The sequence below is a fragment of the Bidens hawaiensis genome, unplaced genomic scaffold (genome assembly GCF_021521415.1).
Source record: "Bidens hawaiensis isolate Kalapana, Puna unplaced genomic scaffold, B.hawaiensis_p1.1 tig00004595_1, whole genome shotgun sequence".
In the NCBI taxonomy this organism is placed as follows: Eukaryota; Viridiplantae; Streptophyta; class Magnoliopsida; order Asterales; family Asteraceae; genus Bidens; species Bidens hawaiensis.
The window spans coordinates 1,398,176-1,415,925 of record NW_027491279.1 but is presented as its reverse complement, the minus strand read 5'-3'; the positions used below and the strand labels follow the sequence as shown (position 1 = coordinate 1,415,925).

Genomic DNA, 17,750 nt, shown 5'->3' with positions numbered 1-17,750 from the left:
TTCCAATGAGATTTTCTTGGCTTCCAACAAAACCTTTTATTTAGTATTCTAACGAAGTAACGAGATTTTTTTTAGATCAGACTAGATTTTTTTAACAATACCATAACCTAGTTGGTTAAAAACCCTCTTAAGCAACGATTAACAGCCACTAATTAATAGTCAATATTTCGAAAAGGACATTTTCGTCATTTTCCCACAAAAACAACAACTTATGGCTCTAAACTCAAACTGTTACTAGATACAAAGTCTGTTACACATACACAAATTATTATTATTATTATTATTATTATTATTATTATTATTATTCTCTCTCATCACACACCATGCCGCCACCACAACCACCGTTAGACCACCACAACCACCACCTGATCCCACCAGTAACCATCGGTTTCTCTTTTCTTCTCACACTCACCTTCTGTTTCCGCAAATTAATAAAAACCCACAAACGCACAGTCCCATCCGATCACTCAAAACCACCTCATAAATTCTCATACGCCACTCTCCGCACCGCCACCAACTCCTTCTCTGACTCTAACCGCCTCGGTCAAGGCGGCTTTGGTTCCATCTTTCGAGGAACCTTAATTAACAACCAACAGGTTATTAATTAATTAAAAGATCGGTTTTGCAATTCAAAAATGGCAGCGGGCCAGCTTGTTGTCAGTTTAGCTACCAGTGGTTTTTCTTTTCTTTATTATTATTATTATTATTATTATTATTATTATTATTCAGAATACTATTTAAGTATTTAACAGGTTAAAAAATTTGGTTTTGTAATTTAAAAAGGGTAGCTGAGCAGCTTATTGTCTGACAGAGCTGGACAAATAAACCAGTTAACTGAACTGATCAGAATATTGAACCGAATCGATTATGTGGAAACCGGTTTGGAACCGAATGAAGCAGTTGGTTTAGAACCGGTTTGTAGTTTTCTTCACCAAAACCGGTTAACCGAACTGACACCGGTCAAAAACCGAACCAAAATCGATCATAAACCTGTTTTGACTTTTGCTGACAAACCAAACTGGTTTCCACCCAAACTGGTTTGTGCACCTCTATCCTGCCCACATAGGCGAAGCATAGTGAGGGCCAGGGTGGCCCCGACTCCTTTTTCTTTTTGCGCGGTAGAGTAAATTTACCCGTTTTCGCCCGAAAATTATTATGCGTAGTGTAAATTTACCTGATTAAATTTTGTATACATTTTGAGTCGGTCACCTGCGTTCTCGCCCAATGGCGAAGCTTGGACGAGAATGCCGGGGGGCGGACCCAAAATGTATTAGAAAAATCATAAAACAAGGGGGGGACGGGCTCAAATTTCGGGTGGAAACGGGTAAATTTACACCACGTGTAAAAATCTTCGGGCAAAAAACGGGTAAATTTACACTACAGCGAAAAAACACCGGGGGCCACCCCTGACCCTAAAGAAGCTTCACCAATGTTCTCGCACAAGCTTCGCCACTAGTTGCCCCGTTTGCCGTTTGTAGTTTTTCTTTTGTTTATTGTTCATACTATACTATTTAACTACTACTTGTATATATTATTTTGGTTTTGTTTGATGTAAACACTACTACTAGTGTTTGAAACTATCAATATAATTAAATTACTAATTAATGGTTATAGATTGCTGTTAAGGTTATGGACGCTAAATCACTTCAAGGAGAACGTGAGTTCCAGAACGAGTTGCTTTTTGGCGGTAAAATTGATTCGGATCGGGTTGTTTCCGTGATTGGTTTTTGCTCTGATCCGAGGAAACGAAGGATGGTGCTGGTGTATGAGCTCATGAGTAATGGAAGCTTACAGGTACGGTTCGGTTTGGTTCGGTTATTAGTTTCGATATTATTAAAGTAACCGTTTTCGGTTATTTGGTTTGGTTAGTTTTTTGGTTTTCGGTTCGATTAGTTTTGGTTAATAATCAAAATCAAATTTAGCCTAAAATATTTACTTAAAAAAATGGGGGAAGCTTATGTATGGCTAGGGGGTCCTGTTTTCCCAGTAGTGTAATTTTACCGGTTTTGTTCGAAAACTTATATATGTAGCGTAAATTTACCCGTTTTTTGTTTGAACATTTTAACCCCGGGCCTCCTCTATTTATGAAAACCTTTATGTGTATTAAGTTCAGCATCCCAGTGCATTTTCGTCCAAGCTTCGCCACTGTATATGTGCATATGTATAAACACACACACACACACATATATATATGTATATGTATATGTATATGTATATATATATATATACATACAGAGGTATAAATACATGAATGGTGGTATAAAAACTAGAAATGTACGAATGCAGCATGGTTTAGTTATTTTTGGTTAAACGAGGGTACAAAAAGGAACCGATAACTGATTTTCGGTCAATTCGATTGTTAGTTAATTTCGGTTTTGTCGGTTTTTAGTTAACGGTTCGGTTATTGCTTACAGGATTGCTTGTTTCATCGGAAGTGTGTGGAGTTAAAGGAGTGGAAGAAGCGGCTTTCGGTTGCGATTGATATCGCGAAAGGTATAGAGTATCTGCATCATTACTGTGATCCGCCGATCATCCACGGAGATATAAAGCCTAGTAATATATTGTTGGACGCTAAGTTTGATGCGAAGATCGGGGATTTTGGTTTAGCTAGATTAAAATATGAAAACGAGTGTCGAATCGAGTTGAACTGTAAAGTTGATGATGGTAAAAAGGCGGAGGGTACGGTATTGGAAGATAATGGATCGGTGTTCGAGGAGACGGAGAGTTTGGCAACGACTACGGTGTGTGAGGAGTTTAGTGTAGTTATTGATAATCAGTCGCCCGAAAGCTTTGTGACGGTTCCAGTTGCGGAGACGGACATGTCGCCCGAGACGGTGAAACAAGAGAACAGTGTGTTGGAATCGGGGCGGGTGAAGAATTATGTAATGGAGTGGATTGGGAGTGAGATTAAGAAGGAGAGACCGAAGACGGAATGGATTACACCCGCAGTGTCATCCGGTCAAACGGTGAAACACGAAAAGAAGAAACCGAAGCCGAAGCAGAAGAAGCAGTTGGATTGGTGGATTTCGTTGGAGGACGAAACGAAGAAGAAACAGAAGAGAAGACCGGCTCGGGAATGGTGGAAGGAGGAGTATTGTGAAGAGCTGGCGCTAAAGAAAAAGAAGAATAAAAAGAAACGAGATAAAGACGATAACTGGTGGCAAAAAGACGACGAGTTGTATGTCGAAAGAAAGAAGAAACGAAGCAGAAGCAGGGGCGGTAGCATGGGCAGTGTCGACTGGTGGTTAGATGGATTCAGTGGTGAGCTTTGGCGGGCCCGCCACAACAGTCACGACTCCATCAGTGGCGGTATCAGTAGTACGCCTAGCATGAGGGGAACCGTGTGTTATGTTGCACCCGAGTATTCATCTGGCGGTGATCTTTCGGAAAAATGTGACGTTTACAGCTTCGGGGTTTTACTTTTAGTTCTCATCTCAGGACGAAGGCCGCTTCAAGTTACGGGATCACCCATGTCGGAGTTTCAACGGGCAAATCTTTTGTCGTGGGCCCGGCATCTTGCTCGTGCGGGGAAGCTACTAGATCTAGTGGATCAATCGGTTCGATGTTTAGTCAAACCGCAAGCTCTTGTTTGCGTTACAGTAGCACTTCTTTGTCTGCAAAAAGCGGCTGCACATCGGCCTTCTATGAAGGAAGTGGTGGCGATGCTTTTGGGTGATTTAGAACCGCCCCCGTTACCAGTGGAATATTCGCTGTCTCCTCCGTCTCGTTACAGGTCTCATAGGAAAGCTCGGTTAGTTTCTTAGCGTGTTCGGATTTGGAAATTGTTTGATATAAAGAAGTTGTATACATGTAGATAACAGTTTGATTGTTGGATCATATTTATAGATTTTAAAGTAAGAAATGAGATTTACATGTTAATTTATAATTCTAATTGTGTGTATTGTTCCGGGTATAATCGGGTATTTTACCGGGTTGGTTCGGGTCGGGTTTTGACTGGGTATTGGTGGAACCGGTTCCGGCGAGTACAGGTCAGTTCCGGCTTCTGATACGGTTCCAAGGAGAAACCCAAAAGCCTGGTTCGTGCTTGCGGGTTGGGTCTGGAACGGGTTTTCTTGTGCACCACTATTCCCATTCGTTAATGTCATTCCAATATCTTCTATGTGTGGGCCCCATATCTATATAACCATTAAGCCTTGGCTAAACGGGTGGGTTGGGTCGGTAACGAGTTGGGACAGATTCGGGTCAAAACATGTTGACCTAAAAATAATTTGATTTGGTTAGGTTCAAAACGAGATCAAAATAGGTCCAGGACAAAACAAGTCATTCCATAAAAGTTAAATAATTAAAACTATAGCACAAAATTGTCACACAGAGAGAACTTTATCAAATCAAAATGTCCAACAAATGAATAATATGGATTTAGGCCCTGTTTGTTTTTGCCTCTTTTCTTTGAATAGAGGAAAATGTCTGATTCGGTCAGACGTAATCAGACGTGGGGATGTTTGTTTTTTTTCTGACATTAAGAGGTTCAGCGTCTTAATAGCATCTGAACCAGTAAGAGCTTTTAGTGGGTCTGAAAACCTCTTAACCCAAAAAAAACATACGTTTGTCTCCGGCCTCCATTAACTTCTAACCCGGAGACTAGGCTCCATCTCCGACGACTAGAGGTTCGTCTCTAGCCTCCACCTCTTAATGATTCAGATTTCAGACATTTGAACCACCTCTTAACATTCAGATGTGGTATTTAAATTCAGACTTAAATCTCTAAAAAAACAAACGGGGCCTTAGTTTTTAATAACTCATAGTTGCTTGAATAACCCAAATAGTCATCCAATCTCTAGCACAAATTTGGGCTAACCATAGTTGGTTTTCCCTTCATATAAAAGTCCTCACAGTTTAACAGAATGGTTGGGCTCTGCTAGATGGACGAAAAAGAAATTATATGTTGTCGAGGTGATTGTGTTTACTACTTGGTGATTGTTTGAAGAGCACAGAACGAGTCTATCTTTGGGTCCCAAAATGATTTTAAATATATCATTTGATTAGATTGGTTTGACGTCTTTAATGGTTTTCTTCTTGTAATTGTAAATTTAATTTGATATGGGTATGGTGGCTTATAAACCCTTTACGAATATAATTTGTTTTTTCCTGGTTAATATTTTCTAACTGGTAAGATGTTATATAGTTATACTAGTTTTTATCCCACGTATTACGGGGGTTGTTTTATATTATTTGTTCTAATATTTATTTATTTTTTGAATTTATATTTTTCTTATTGTATCAAAGTTAATAATATACTTATGGTTTGGTGATAAATTGTTTCACAAATAAATGAGATGTTAATAACCCGGTTTAAAAGCTATATGTTTTGATGAGACGTAAGACCCGTTTAATTTTTTACTATAAAATTAGTTTTTTTAATTATAAATAATATTTATGAAAGTTAATAATATACTTATGGTTTGATGAGACCCAAGACCCGTTTATTTTTTTTACCAATAAAATTGGTTTTTTAATTTAAATAATATATATATATATATATATATATATATATATCTTTTTTAAAATAATTAAGATATTAATTTTTAGTATATCTTATTTTATAGGATTTTTACATCAATAATTTGGTGAGAATAATTTTTTTTAATGAGATGTTATAACCCGTTTAAGGAATATCTAGGTTTGGTAAGATCCATACCCATGAATTTGTGTCAAATGCATGAGAAGCCTCAATTTAAAAATCAAGCAAATCTGGTGACTCCAAAAAAGTGGGAGCGACCACATCGCGACACCTAAGATTTTTGGATCTTCGTTTATATATTACTAGTTTTTATCCCCCGTATTACGGGGGTTGTTTTATATTGTTTGTTCTAATATTTATTTATTTTTTTAATTTATATTTTTTTAATGTATGAAAGTTATTAATATACTTATGGTTTGATGATAAATTTTTTCACAAATGAATGAGATGTTATAACCCGGTTTAAAAGCTATATGGTTTTGATGAGACCCAAGACTCGTTTATTTTTTTTACTATGAAATTGGTTTTATGAAAGTTAATAATATACTTATGGTTTGATTAGACCCAAGACCCGTTTATTTTTTTAGTATCAAATTGGTTTTTTAATTTAAATAATATATATATATATATATATATATATCTTTTTTAAAATAAATAAGATATTATTTTTTTATTATATTCTATTTTATAGGATTTTACATAAATAATTTGGTGAGAATAATTTTTAATTTAATAAAATGTTATAACCCGTTTAAGGAATATCTGGGTTTGGTAAGACCCATACCCATGAATTCGGGTCAAATGCATAAGAAGCCTCCATTTAAAAATCAAGCAAATCTGGCGACTCCAAAAATTGGGGGAGCGACCACATCGCGACACGTAGGATTTTTATGTCTTCGTTTATATATATTATAAATAGATATAAAGTTAGCCTTTAAAAAAATAAAAAATAAAAATAAAAAGAAACTAATAATTCACTCATCTTGTTGTTGGCCCATTTTAACTCAAACCAGCCCAAACACATACCTTTGAAGTCCAATACCAACCCAAATTTAAGCGTTAAAGGCAGAGATTATTGGGCTTAAAGTGAAGTATCATATAGACAAAACTAAAATCACACAATCATTAATAAATTACTATTCAAACATATCTGTTCTATGTTTTTTTAAAAATAATCCGTAACTTTTATAATAGGTTACCTCTATATATAACAAAATAATAGTACTTTCATCAAGAACGGACCAATGAATTTTTTCACGGGGTCAAATTTTTCTAAGGATAGGAAATTACACGCCTATATAAGGAGGTATGTTTGGCAAAACTAACTGGTAGCTGTAGTTGGAAGCTGCTAGCTGGTAACTTGAAACTGGTGGCTGGAAGCTGTAGCTGTAGCTGTTAGCTGTAGCTTTTAAAAATATTTAGGTGTTTGGTAGATTAGCTGTAGCTTTTAATAAAACTAGCCGGGTGCTCGCGCGGTGCATCGTTCTAATCCGAAACCTATTCTGACTTAACCCCTTTCGACTCAAAACTGCACCAACATGAACCGGACTAAATTAGCCCTTTTTACATTGACTCATTCCGACCCTAATTTGGTCTTACACATGACCCGGGCTTGCCCGACTCGACTTGTTGCCAATCCAAACCAATAATCACATAATATGTTAATTTTTTAAAGTTAAAGAAGTATAAGAATATGATAATCAAATTAAAGATAATAAAATGCTCGTGTTTATGATGCAATTTTTAAAAATAAATATTAGCATATGAAAAGGTTATGGTCTTTTAAAAAGTCACGAGGGTAGTTAGTATCGAATATAGGTTAAATATGTAATTATTATATGAATTAACAAAATGTGATAGGAAATTCAAATACCAAAATTGTAAAATTTGAAAAACTAAAAGCTTGTAGCTTTTTCTAAACGATACTAGTTGGAGCTTTTAGCTTTTTCTCATAACCTAAAAGCTTGAAGCTACTCTAACCAAACAAAACTTTTCAATAAATTTTATCTTTTATCTTAAAGCTCCTAAAAGCTCTTGTCAAACATACTCATAATATTTTTAGGCTCAAGTTGTGTCAGGTTCGAATCAGCTTCCATAACACATTCGTATTTCCAATATATAATAAACTCAAATACTCAAGTTAGCTAACCACTTTTCAACCTACACACTTTAATATTCAAATTCTACAAATAAAAGTTGTTCACACTTTCACTTTGGTTATCATTATTGCCTTTAGAAGATGCCGAATTTCAAAATTTATGTACTTTTATTTTGGTAAAAAAAAACACCAGCTTATTGTAACCGGCCAGATCATTCATTAAAATATAATTATAATTATGAACTAATGACATGTGCGTTTTGTTTATCTTATAATAATTTATCTTAAAAAAGGCTCTTTCACACATCAATTCTTCAGTTGTGAAAGCAACCGGCAGCTTTCGAAACAGCAAAAATAATGACCTTTAGGAATTAATTTAAAAAAAGATTCAATTTCAAAGTCAAAAAGACAATATTATTAATTTACTACCGTTAATTAGATTTGTGTGAACGCATGTTAAGCTTTAAACAATAAACGACAAGAGACATCTGCTAATAGTGGGTTTTTTAAAAGTTATATGTCAATAAACCGATGGTGGAGTAATAAAGAAGAGACTTGGCGTTACATATGACCGATATTTAATTTATGCCTCTTCATTTAGTTACGACGGCATGATACGATCGTAATATATTTATTAAGTTTATTAATTATTTAAGTTAATATATTATTTAGTTTCCTTGTTATCGTTTATCTTTCCTATTTTATGTGTTTTCTTTTTCTATAAATAGTAATCGTTTCAATAAGAAAAGTAATAAGAAAATTGTTTCAGGTTTGGTATCTCTTCTTCTCTCTTGTTCTTGGAGCCTAACCTACTCTACGGGTATATTAAGAGATTGACCATCTCGAATCGGTCTCTATCACGACACCACATGATGATGAGAGACTAGGTGAGTAAGTGGCGTTCACTAGTTAGATCTTTGAACTGAATGAGTTTTATTTCACCGCATTGTCGTGCATTCGGGCGAGTATTCACGGGCCTTGGCCTTAGATGAGAGTTTTTTCTGAATGGAAGACAAATACATCCTGATATGGTAGATATGGTAAATTTAACCAGTAATTCATTTGAGAGATTTGTTGGTTGTTAAAAAAATTAATAGCTATCTAAAAATTTGGGAGTTTAAATGGTAATAGTTTACAATTTTTTTTTCACTTTTGTAATGCACTCAATTATTGGTCATATATAACTTATACTTTAATATAGAAAACATAACTTGTTATTATCATAACCAAATATTATTAAGTTTTTGTATTATTAAGTGTTTTTTTAAGTACAAACTATCAAACTTTTATAAACTATTTATACATGTAGTTTATAGGATTTAAATCATCCACCTTTTAGATAAAAAGAAAATATATTATTAAGTAGTTATATGAATATTAGAAAATTACACATCACATCATTTTATAATATATATTACATTTACACTGTTTTTTTTATAAATCAATTATGTACTTTCGTCTCCCATAATATGATAACACAAGTTCACTTTCATTATAAAGAAAGCTAAACTAAAATCTATTCTATATAATAAATAAAGGTTCTTAATGTCACATGAAATTACATAAGATAGCTTCTTACAAAATTTTCCCACATCCCTCTCTTATTAAATACATTTCCCTTTTTATTAATAATTTTATATTTACCTTTTTTTTACTTCTTAATCAATTATTTTCTCTTTTTAATAATTATTTTTTAATTTAAAATTTTAATACAAACATAAATATATTATTTAGTTTTATATAAATATGTTATATTAGTTATTAAAAATTAAGCTTTTATAAGTAACAAATTTCACGTTGATTTAGATAAAATTATTAATTTCAAATAAATAAATTCTAACTTTATGTTTATTTTAATAAAAGCTAAAGTAAATCAATATAGATGGTTTGATTTGTTTTTTAGACAACCTGTTTTAACGCATGGTAAGTGATGTGTTTCATTATCTAAAGTTGAAATAAAAAACAAAAAAAAACTACTAATTTTGATATGTAGGTTCAAATTACAAATATTGTATACAAAAAAAAAAATATTTAGAGATTTATGAATTTTCAACAACTTTTTATTTCCGTATTGTGTAATATGTAATTTATTCTACCATATATTATATCTTTATATAATTTGAACATATTTACATTGTGTTATTATCTAAACAAATTTATTTATTCTAACTCGTGTTCTAAACGGGTCTTGATGCCATATAACATTACACATGAGTGATCCTTACAAAATTTTCTATTTCTCTCATGTTAAATATATATTTCTTTTTCTTATTAACAGTTTTATATTTTATTCTTTTTTTTCTTTTCAGTCTATTATTATTGAGTGAACTGCGTTTTTCGTCCCTATGGTTTGTCGAAATTTGCGGTTTTAGTTCAATTGTTTTCCCTCATCTCTCTCATATTAACTATGTTGATCCTTACAAAATTTTCCTCATCTCTTTCATATTAACTACATTTCTCTTTTTAATACTTCATTTTTAGTTTTTAATAATTCAATCCTAATTTAAAAGAATTAATAACATCATAAATGTGTTAATTTGTTTAATATAAAATGCATTGCATTAGTTATTAATATTAGATTTTTATAAGTAACCAATACGAAACGGGTGGGTTTTTTTAACCGATTAAAGTATCAAACATTGTTCATGTCATAACAGTTTAAGATTAGAATGAGTTTTGGCCCACGAGTTGCTTTAAAAAAGTTGTCATTTACAACTAAGTTTTTATATAGAAAATAACAAAGAAATAATTTATGATTTATGAATTTTATAACAACTTTTTATTTCCAAATTGCGTAATGTATAATTTTTTTACTGTATAATATATCTTTGTATATGTGATACATTTTTTTTTTGTATTTCACATTATGTTTTTATTTTAAAAAATTACTTATTTAAACCCGTATACTACACGGTAACTAACCTAGTGTCTTATAATATCATTAATGTGATCAAAAGTTTAACTATATCGTATAAGATTCGACTTAATAGGCTTGAGGGACTAGTCTGATGAACTAACTCAATTCCATGGATAACGAAGTGTGCGCTAGTGTGCGCCCCGCGAAGTAAGAGACTAAATTAATTAATTGACTAGCATCTCGCCATCTCTATGTAATACCTTTGAAAAATGACCTTAAACAAACATAAATATATAACTATTTTTTTATTTAAATTTGTCATCATAAGTGGCAGCAACTTAACAACGTAGTACACCCATAAATATAGTATTAAGCTTAACAAAATGCGGAAGCAATGAAGACGAGTCTTGTGTTCGGTTCGCATCACGAATTGATCTTCTTCCGGTACCATAAGCTTTTAATTACCTGATCGTTACCACCATAAAACATTTAGTAACTTATTATAGAAATGAGTCGTCGACTCCGAAGTGTGAAATAATAAAATCATAAAATTTGTTCATAGCGCGATGGATTTTGGAACCAAACTGTTGCATAACATGAGTGCATGACGGCTGATGAATTGACTCGGGTCAATTGACCATCTCCCTCGCACTGTAGGTGCCTCTGTTGCACTCTTTTAAAGTTAGAAGGTGTTCAAATTTGCACCTCTCTAAAATTAGCAGGTGGCCAGTTCTGCACTCTCTTATATTAGCAAGTGTTTATATTGCAGTCCACTTAAGTTAACATGTGTCTAGATTTGCACCCCTATTAAATTAGCAGGTGTCCAATTTTACACCCCACTTATTTAGCAAGTGTCTAAGTTGCAATCCACTTAAGTTACAGGTGTCTAGCTTTGCACTCCTATAATATTATAAGGTGCCCAGTATTACACCCATGTTATATTAGCAAGTGTCTTGTTTTCTTTCCTTTCCTAATTCTGGTTTCTAACCTGAATTGTTTGACCCGTTAAGGGTATTTCTGCCATTAATGTATTCTCTTTTACTTCAAGTAAAACCTCCTCTAATATTAGCAAGTTCTTGTTTCCTTTCCATTCTTACTTTCGGTTTCTAACCTGAATTATTTGGCTCGTTAATGGTAATTATGTCATTAATGTATTCTATTCACTTCAAGTAAAAACAATATTTGTAGGTGTCCAGATTTGCACCTCTCTAATACAACAAATTCTTGTTTTCTTTCCATTCTTATTTCCAATTTTTAACCTAGATTATTTGGCCCGTTAAGGGTAGTTCTGTCATTAATATATTCTATTTACTTCAAGTAAAAACTTTTATTTTCATCAAAGCATAAACTACTTTATGGTTGGTATATAATCATACCTTGACTCTACAACGCCATGGTCGTTTATACCTTGGTTTCATTGCCAATGTCGGTTTAGGGCCATATAGACCACAAACGACCCGTTCGATTCATTCTTATGATATCCATCACATGTGAATAAATCCAACGTCATAATTTAATTCCTCTATGGTCTTAGCCATGTGTTCTTATAATTAGGACGCCACCTTCGTCTCTATGACTTCAAAAGTCATTTACACGTCGGTTTAAACAAGTCCTTTATTTAAATGTTAAAAACTTTTTTTGTTTTATTATTTGAACATATAATTAAATTCCTTCCAATAATAATGTCAAGATGCCTAAATTGATATAATTTTGTAAATAATAAAACGCAACATCTAGTCACGTACCTTAAAGCTTCCCTTTTTGTTTCGCGTCCCGCCCGGTTCGATCTTCCGATTGTCACTCGAGTTGCCTTATGATCACCAAATTGAGATTATCACAATTTTACCCACATGCAAGAGTTTTATTGATAATTGGCCTTTTAATTTCGAGAATTTGATGAACAAGGGTTTCTCCCTTCATGTTCTTCTCCATGATGATCGACACACACAACACATGTGAGTGTGTTTTAATCAAATTTTATAATTCACATGTTTTTGTTTGATTTTGAACATGTTTAGCCCCTATACTTTAGCTAGTATTTAAAACGCAATCTTTAACCCATTTTCGAGGTGTTACACTCTATGAGTATGATGTGACGATTATAAGAGAGTAGCTGGTTTAGTAAAGGTTTTGTGATTTATACTTTATATCAAGTGTTGACAGTTTGTCGTAAATAGAAAAATTAACGTGGGCACTTCAAATTTGCTCTTTTTCAATATATGCATAAAGTCCTAACTTTTTTTCGCTGTCCCATGAGTCACCCCTGAAGCAATACATATTATTATATATGTTATTTCCTTTCTATGTAGTTGAAATAAGTTATTGTGATTTATTCGTGTTTATCTTAAACTTAAGTACTAGGTAGTTCATTTCTACTAGTTGGAAAATTATATGTTAAATTCTCAAATCATAACCCTAGGCTTTGGTTGGTTAGTTGAAACTAGAAAGCAGTGGGTGTTAAAATTTTTTAAATAATTCATAGTTGGTACGAACCCGACATGTGTTCCAAGAAGTGTACATGTTTTGTAGAAGAATATAAATGACGTGTTTTATTATTTTTTTTGTCAATTTGTTATTGTGAAGTTAAACTTTAGACTAAACCATGAATATGTGACCTCTAGTAAATTAGAAGCATAATTAGGCTATTCTCATGAAGAAAAACGTTGGCATAATTATCTTTTGTTTATACTTTGATTTCTTAATGAAGTATTCTGTGGGTTGTACATATCGTAAACATCGGTTCACTAACAAATGGTTTGGCTATTTGGTTATTAGTAAATGTGGTTTGGTTAATTTTGTTACCGACAGTTTGGGTGTGGATCAATCCATACGTATTTCATCGAATAAAGAAAATCAGGCTTTGGGTCAAATATAAAATAAGATAAAAGATGCAATATAATAATCCTTAGCATATCTTAAAGTATAAATATTCACGAAATTGATCCATAAAAATCGCATCTCGACATCTCGGAATCATCAATACATACACAACTAATCATCGATTCACCGAAAAACCAGATTTGGATCATTAATCGATCAATTTTTTTTACTTTTCTTCACGAAGCCTGTTTTATGAGCATTTTTGTTTTTGATTGAGCGTTTTAGGTTTTCGGCTGAGCGTTTTGAGCGTTTTAGTATTTTTGCCTTTGAGCGTCTCACGACGTTGAGGCATTATTGTACAGTATCTCGACCCTATAAAATAATACACCCACTAATTTGCTAAGGAGAATGGTAAGGAAAGTAGGGGTGAAAGTTATGAAGGGTTGAATTAATGAACCCGAACATGATTTATATATTAATTCGTTTCAAAGATATCAATCATAATACGAACACACCGAAAGTCGTGCACATCAAATAAGAGCGGTGTAACCCATTTATTTAAAAGAGTAAACATTATGACATGTAAATGTAAATAGAGTGTTTGTAAACTTGGCGTAACGTAACAAATTGTTTTAAGTGGGTTGTAATAGCTTGTGGTTTTATTTAATGTATATTTTGAAGAAGAAATCAAATTAAAAAATAAGAAATTAAAATACACTACAAACAAATGAAGTTAATGCAACAAATTAAAATATTGCATTATGTCTAGAAAAGATTTGCTAAGCAAAATCTTTATCCTTGATTCAATGATAATATTTGTTTGATTTAAATGTAGAATGAATCTTTATGTTTTTAAATAAATTAGAAATAAAGAAATATAAAAATAAAAGGAGATATGAGAGCATTCTTATCTCATTCCCCATATTTATAATTACACTTAAAAACACTACATTTTTTTCTTCTGTTTAATTAAATAATATTTTTTATACCTTTATCATTACAGTTTTCTCTCTCCTTTACTCACAACCAATCAATATTAAAAAATAAATAGGGGCAAACAATGTTCCCAAAATGTTTTCCCAAATTTATAAAAAATCACTACATTTCTCTCTCCACCATATAATTTAGAGCATTCTCATCCAACACCCCATATTATTTGAGGGGATATTTTTATAATTTAAAGAGTGATTTAGGGTGTTGTGAGTGAATAGTTTTTGTATTTTAAAAAACGTAGTGATTTTTCTGTATATTTAAAAAGTTACTGTTCATCTCCTATAATTTTTTAATATATTTTGAAGTTGTTGTGAGTGAAGAAAAGAGAAATGATAATGATAAAGATATAAAAAAATATTATTTAATAGAAAAGGAGAGGGAAAATATAGTGTGTTTTAGTATAATTTTGGATTTATGGATAGAGAGTTGGATGTGAATGCTCTTACATTCACAATCACTCACAACACCATCCTATAATTTACAAACTCCCCACACATAATTATAGGAGATGGGATGAGAATGCTCTGAGAATTGATTTGTGAATAATAAAATGATAAAACTGAAACTCAACTTTATTACTTAACATATATAATAATTTAGATTTTACTATATACCATTGGCTTTAATTAAAACAAAGAAAATTTTTGATTGGTTGAAATAAGTATATATTCATGTCAGTTCTTGACTGCAACGTTCGAGTTTTTTTAATTATATTAATATTTGTTATATTTGGACGTTGACAAAATTTATTTTTTTTTTCCGGAAACACTATTAGTCTGACACAACACACATGATGTCTTACCTAGTTTCTATAAACTTATATATCCACATCTTTGATTCACGTTAACGTGTCAAACTCTATATACACACGTCATATGCTGTTAATCAAGCATAGCGATCCAGCACATGGTCGATTCACTAATTTATCATGTATTGTAAGTTGTAACACATGAAGATGACAAATATTAAAACTCTATCAAGGTTTTGGAATTTATTCTCCCTTTTCATTGTTTTCATTAATAGTTGATCTCTCAATTGAGCTTTAACTAACTGGAATTAGTGTGGAAATTAAGATTTGGGTTGAAGACTGCAAGGTCTCAAGTTCAAATCCGATCCCAGTCGGGTTTTTCCAAGTATGCCTTTGAACGACGGGATTTTCCATGAATTGGTGATGGTGGGCTTGAGCTACCCAGCCCTGTTTACGATCACAGACGTATAGGATCGTTTTTTTGCAATTGAATTACCTCAAATGACATGAATTTTATTCGCTAGTCGTTCAAAACTAATGATCTCCTAGATAAGGTGAAGAATTATAAGATAATTATTCTTTAAAAGATTTATCGTCTAGACATTACCTACACTTATTTGAGACTACTATCACTAATATCTGATGATATAACAATAATAAATTTTTTTTTGAAAGGGCAAGGATAGGCTTTCAAATTAACACGGTTCATTTCATTTGTTTTATTGCTGGGAGACTTCATCTCTACCTCTATAATTTTATTAGAACAAAAAAGTTTTTCTTTAAATTTTGCTTATATTCAAACAATCACTTTAGAATTACTTCATTTTCTTATATACTCACAATACAATATAAAGCTGTGCTTTCATTTTTTATAATTTTTTCTCTACCACAGATAATCCAATACGGTGGTGTTTTAATTATTTGTTCTAGTTTTTTACTTTATATTATATAAATAGTGCGGATATAGAGGCTGAAATATAGGAGTCCTGAGAGGTTGTGGAGTCAGTGTATTGGAAGGCATGGAGGTGTTTATGTAAGTCGGTGGTCCATTGATGGCGGTCATGAGGGTCGACTAAAGAGCCGGCAAGGAGTTTGGTTCCATCAAATTTGTTTATTATCTGTCTTCCAAGTTCCAACAAAAGGTTTATGAGTGTAATTGTGATTAAATTTTTTTACTGAAAATATTAGTGTAATTCAAAGTTTCAAACAAATTGTTTATGGTAAATTTGCTTTGTGATGCATAACAAATAATTATGTTATTGTTATACTCATATTATTATGTAAGAACGATAAACTAAACACTATAATGCTATACATATATGGTCTTTAGAAACTTAATAACGAACCCGTGCGTTTACTAAACATTGACAATGCTAAACATCTATGGTCTTTACAAACTTAATAACACCCCACGCCTTTACTAAACATTACAATGCTAAACATCTATGGTCTATTACAAACTTGTTGCGCGGGTTATGAAAACTAGTTGGTTATAAATTATGAAGGTATGTACATGTATCAATAAAAATATGAAGGTATGTATATGTGCGTTTTTGTTCATCTTATAGTTTATCTTTAGTTATGTAAAGCAAACGGCGGCAGGTTCTTGGAGGATTACTCCATAGAATAGTAATCAACTTTAAAAGATGTTTCAATCAGGTCGCTGATAAAAACTTTTGTTCCAATCAGGTCATTGAACTTTCATTTTTGTTCCAATCCTAAATATTTTACATGGATAACATGTAATCTAAGTTTTTTTTTTAATTTTTCAATGTTTTTAATTTACATAATAACTTTTAAAGGTTGCGAAATTAGTAAAAATGCGAAATATAATTTTAAAATTCCGAAAATTTGCAAAAAAGTTCAAAAAATTGCAATAAATTGCAAAAATTGAAAAAAAATGCACAAATGTTCAATTTTTTGTTGAAAAATTGCAATAAATTACAATCCTTTTAGTTATATTGTTAATGGGTTGAGTCGAAACGGGTCATGCGTTGAAACAGGTCATTTAAAAAAGGGGTTGTTTTGGTTCGGGTCGAAACGGGTTAGGGTTAGCAGGTTCGACTTAGAACGGGTCAAGGTTGGAATGGGTCAAAACGAGTTTCGAGTCGGTTTTTTTAACCAACGAATCAGCGTTTTCAACACGTTTCAGCTCATTTGAATAGCAAAAGCTCGTTTAAGCAATATTTCAGTTCGTTTCATCACTCAACAACTCGTTTAAGCGATTTTCCAGTTCGTTTTAGCACGTAACAGCTCGTTTAAGCGATTTTCCAGTTTGTTTCAGCAACTAACAACTCGTTTAAGCGATTTTCCAGTTCGTTTTAGCACCTAACAGCACGTTTAAGCGATTTTTCAGTTCGTTTCAGAACCTAACAGCTCATTTAAGCGATTTTTCAGTTCCTTTCAGCACCTAACAGCTCGTTTAGGCGATTTTTCTGTTCGTTTAAGCACCTAACAGCTCGTTTAAGCGATTTTCAGTTTGTTTCAGCACGTAATATCTTGTTTCAACACATTTTGACCAAAATGGGTTGTTTTGATTCTGGTCGGAACGGGTTAGGGTCAACAGGTTCGGGTCAGAACGGGTCTGGGTCGGTATGGGTCCAGGTCAGAAAGGTTAAAACGGGTTTCGGGTCGGTTCGTATGCATATGGAAGAGTTGAAAACCAGTAGCAAAAGTGCGTATGATCATCTTATGGAACATTTACCTGCTATCCAGGTAAAATATCTAGGATTGGAACAAAAATGAAAGTTCA

The 17,750-nt window shown here is 32.6% G+C and overlaps 1 pseudogene across 1 annotated transcript; it reads left to right on the top strand.

The window, feature by feature from the left end:
• Window positions 1–323: 323 nt before the first annotated feature.
• On the top strand, window positions 324–3,863 carry LOC143627060 (receptor-like serine/threonine-protein kinase At4g25390 pseudogene; annotated as a pseudogene). Its single transcript, XR_013152532.1, has 3 exons — window positions 324–596; window positions 1,615–1,794; window positions 2,415–3,863. The product of XR_013152532.1 is annotated as a receptor-like serine/threonine-protein kinase At4g25390 pseudogene (transcript).
• Window positions 3,864–17,750: the final 13,887 nt, after the last annotated feature.